This window comes from Cebus imitator, unplaced genomic scaffold, assembly GCF_001604975.1.
Source record: "Cebus imitator isolate Cc_AM_T3 unplaced genomic scaffold, Cebus_imitator-1.0 Scaffold363, whole genome shotgun sequence".
Lineage (NCBI taxonomy): Eukaryota > Metazoa > Chordata > Mammalia > Primates > Cebidae > Cebus > Cebus imitator.
Window position 1 is genome coordinate 270,007 of NW_016107678.1, and position 4,753 is coordinate 274,759.

General features: G+C 34.7%; 1 protein-coding gene and 1 non-coding gene across 2 annotated transcripts in view; one reads left to right on the forward strand and one right to left on the reverse strand.

Annotated features, from left to right (window-relative positions):
- The window catches only part of MEI4 (meiotic double-stranded break formation protein 4), a 199,485-nt gene that overhangs the window by 95,079 nt on the left and 99,653 nt on the right, over nt 1-4,753 (reverse strand). The window lies entirely within an intron of this gene.
- On the forward strand, nt 3,746-3,852 carry LOC119467994. The gene has a single exon (XR_005196627.1). It is a non-coding gene; the product is annotated as a U6 spliceosomal RNA (small nuclear RNA).

The following is a 4,753-nucleotide window of genomic DNA, read 5'->3' on the forward strand; positions in this document are numbered from 1 at the left end:
ATAGTGACAGGCACCTAGTAAGTGCTCAATAAATGAAATGTTATAATTTAGAATGACAGTATGAAAGTGTTCATGACTAACATGAATTTAGCTCACCTTGAAAAGTTAAATACTATAAATAAAATATATTTTTCTAGATTTAATACAATCCTATAGAGAACATGGCTGAGAAGAGAATTTCATCATAAAGAACTCTTCTGCAGTATAGCTATAACTTTCTTCCCAACATGACTGAAGTCCATACAAAGACTATAAAACCATTAATGTGGTTTAAAATTACATGATTATTATTAAAATAATCTCTATTCTTCCTTACATTTTGATTGAGACTTTCCCTTTTGTAAATACAGTGGAATTTTTTTTAAAGTCTGACACGGAAATCAAGACTGACAACAGTATTATACGTGAAGCTACCGCGGTCCAAACCACAGGAGGACACACTCAACACACATGATAGTCTTTTTCTATCACATCTTCCTGTATTTCAGAAGCTGGAGAACTAGAAGTAATTCTTCTCAGATTCCTCTGCAGTTAGGATTTTAAATGTGAGTTCTGTCAATCAAAAGTATTCATTTGAGACATTGATTTAGAAATGCTTTACCAAGGAAAAGAAGCAGGTATAGGGCATGAATTTTGTTGGTACATACAGCAGCTGAGGTGTCAGAGTTCTGGCTCATCCCACAGCTAGTTCAGAGCTACCTAATTACTCAGGTTCCTCTAATCACATTAGAAGTAGCAGCTACCTTGGTTGCCCAGTGGTTTAGGGAGTTATTCCTATAAATTTAGCATTCCCAAAGGTATTTTAACCTAAATGTTTACCTACAGGACTGACAAAGCTCAGTGCTACATTAGTCTTGAAATATGAATGGGTAGAAATTCTTATCACTTTCCCAATTAATTTTTCTATATTAACTGTGAAGGAGATAGGAGGAACTTGGAGAAGAGCCATGAATTATTGTAAAGTTAATTAGGTAGTGTTTCCAATTACACAGTGCTGTTGTTCCAGAAATAGTTTCTTTCCTGGAAGGATCAACACTGCCCTTAACACTTGTTAGGTAGAGCCCTGGAATTCTTCAGAAGTTTATGGGTCTAATGCATGTTGGAATACTCCCTCTAAAGTGAAAAATCAGTTGCTTTAGCATGTATGTACTATCACTAAGAAAAAAGATACAATGCTTGATAAGCCTTTGTGAATACTGGAGACAACATATTACCATTTGGTTTACTACTTGGAAGCATATTTCAAGTAAATCATAAGGCTGTACCCTTTGAGAAGAGGCCATAGTAGTATATAAACATCTCCAGCTGGTCTAAATTGGGAAACAAAAAGCTCTGTCTTTTGGATCTCATGATCAGTAGGATCCAATGTACTTGGAGTTGGGCAGAACATCAAATGGAGTCTGTAGCCTATTCCAATTAGAAAATCACAAAGGAGGGACCCTGGGTTTAGAACAAAGTCATACCTTTCTTGTCAAGTAAAATTATTCTCTATAGAAAATAAAAATTTACATGTGTTATTTAGCCCTGCCATAAATTGAATGCCTGCCTGATAGTGGGATACCAACTAAGTGTATACCCAGAGCTAGTCATTTGAATGAGGCATTACATAAAGTCAAAAATGCACAACAATACTCCATCAAGCAGCCATAGTATAAACAAAACTGTTATCAAGTTAAAACTAAAAGCACAAGTGAATGTTGTTTGATTTCTCAGTACTTATAGTTCCAACTGGGAGACCTCCTCTTGTAAGGATGAGGTAGTGTTCAATAGTAGAGAATTTATGTTCCAAACCAGCGGCCAATATATGAGGCTCTTTCTCCCACATGAGTTTCAGGGTGGATGAATAAACTGCATGCACAGAATATAGATTATAACTGAAGACACTCCTCTAACAGCATACCACAACACTTAACCCTACTATAATGTTTTTTAAATGACTAATTTGAACAAAAGCTTAAAAATTAAATTTTAGATTATGCAATAGCAGGAGAGACAGATACTGTGAGTAGCACATCAAGATGATTCAAGTAAACTCTCTAAGGTATACCGATGAGTTCCAAATAAGTAAAATGCAATAGAGACATACATGTTTTGTCTATTCAAATTCCTGTAACCTATTAAAACCAGAATCAAAATTATAGATACTTAAAATATTTGCTACCTGCTAAGCACTTATCCAGATTTAAGCTAAAGATAATTAATATCCAAAAGAATCCAAAAGCTTCGAGAAGGGACCAATGGGCACCTTCATAATGCTCCTTGTATTTTCTAAGAAAATGTCTCCTGTGGAGCTTGGAGATGGGGCAGGCAGTGATTTCTGTTAGACTTTGTAATTTGGGAAATGACTTGTTCACACCAATGTGATTCTGTTTGAGAATCTGGAGAGCTCTGGGGCCCTCCCTAACAACCTTTATTAAGAGCCATCTGTCAGTATGTAGAGTGAATTGTGCCTATTTATGACCAACTTCTCAAAGGCAACCATTTAATAAACAAAATTTCACTTCCTTATCATTGGGGAGTGTATGACATTTGAATAGAAGTCAAAAATAAATAATAATAAAAGCATGATATTTTATGAGGTCAAAAGAATGTGGAGGCTGTAGAAACCATATGCCTTCTGATTTTATAAAATCCAGTTTTATTCTTGAGTCATTTACATTTGTTTAAAGATGTATATACATTGCTAACATCAGGTACATCAAATTACAAGAAAATAAAAAAGATGAATGCCACAAGCTCACAACTGAATTCTGTAAAATAAAATTTAAACAAAAATGTTGAGATCAAAGGTACATAATTATCACTGAACAAGTGAACAAGTGGCAGAGATTGGTTATATGGAAGGACTGTCTATAGATGCATGTTAGAATGAGGAACAATTCTTTTCTATGACATCTATTTGTGTAGCTCTAATAATGAAGGAAATAAAGTTAAACCAACTAAGAATGCCCATCAATGATAGACTGGAAAAGAAAATGTGGCACATATAGACCATGGAATACTATACAGCCATAAAAAAGGATGAGTTCATGTCCTTTGCAGGGACACGGATGAAGCCGGAAACTATCATTCTCAGCAAACTGACACAAGAACAAAAAACCAAACACTGCATGCACTCACTCATAAGTGGGTACTGAATAATGAGAACACATGGACACAGGGAGGGGAATACACACACAGGAGCCTGTTGGGAAGTGGGGGGCTAGGGGAGGGATAGCAGGGAGTGAGGGGATGGGGGAGGGATAACATTAGGAGAAATATCTAATGTAGATGACGGGGGGATGGATGCAGCAAACCACCATGGTATGGGTATATCTATGTAGCAATCCTGCATGATCTGTGCATGTACCCCAGAACTTAAAATATAATAAAAAAAAGTTTCTCTTACATATAAAGTAAAAAATACGTAGTTTAGAGTAAAAGTTTCTGCTCTAATTATTTGCATAAAATGATGTTTAAAATAATTAGATGTTTTAAAATTCGCTATAAGAAGTTATTCATGAAAATGCCATAATTCTAAAGAATAGCACAAAACAAAATTAAAGCTATAATAGCTGAAATTAGTTGTGTATTCATTCATTCTATAAATATTGAATACTGAATATAATCTATGTTCCGGTGACTCAGCTGGTCCCTATTATCATTTAGAATTCAATAAAAAATAAAATAGTATCACTTTTGCTTCAGTAATTACTTCTGCTTATGTTGTGCAAGATACTTTAAAAAGCTATCAAAAAGCAATCCAGTGCTCGCTTCAGCAGCACATATACTAAAATTGGAACGATACAGAGAAGATTAGCATGGCCCCTGCGCAAGGATGACACGCAAATTCGTGAAGCGTTCCATATTTTTCAATTGTTCAATGAAAAAGAAAAAAAGCAATCCAGCTTATCATGATCTGAAATGATACTTTTCAAAAAGTTAAAAATATTTACTCTCACACAAATTTAGAATTAACACATGTCAATGATATATTTATAGCATCAATGAGGGTAAAGAACATTTGAGGAACTGAATATAGAATTTGAAAAAATATGCAATTAGACCATTACGTTAGATACAAAACTACTTAATATCTTACATGATAAACCCTTACCATAACTCAGGACTTGTTTTCTACTGTATAAGAATCACTTACATCTATATTATAGAGGGATCTACGGAATAATATGAAACTTCAGAGTCAGGGCCCTGCCAAAGTACATTCCCCTAAAACTTAAATAATAAATTAGGTCGTCCTGTTAGATGAAGCCCCAGTACGTCACTGACAGGACAATCAACCAACCTTTGCCTTATTTCCAGTATTTCTGATAGTATATCTTAACATCAGATAAATCAGCACATTTTAATGTCTTGCAGAATTCTTAAGAAACAGGTCCTCAATGGTCAAAAGAAAAAGAAAAATGTGAAGAGATATAACATGAAATCAGACAATAAACTTTCAGAAAATGAATAAGCTGGGGTTGCCTTGCTGGCAAAAAGCAACACCAGCACAAAAGTTTCAACTAAGACTTTGGCTTTTATTAAGTAGAAGAGAAACTAACATGTCTAAGATTAAGCCTAAAGGACTATAGTCTTAGTGAAATGTGGCCTAGTAAAGATCTAATGTGCCAGCACAAATAACCCCCAATAATTAATAACAATAATTATACCCATAAGTAACACTATTAATAGTCACCTGTAACAATCTGCAAATCCAGCCATGTCTACATTGGGTCTGCAACAAGGAAACCTTATGCTGAGAGATGAAGTT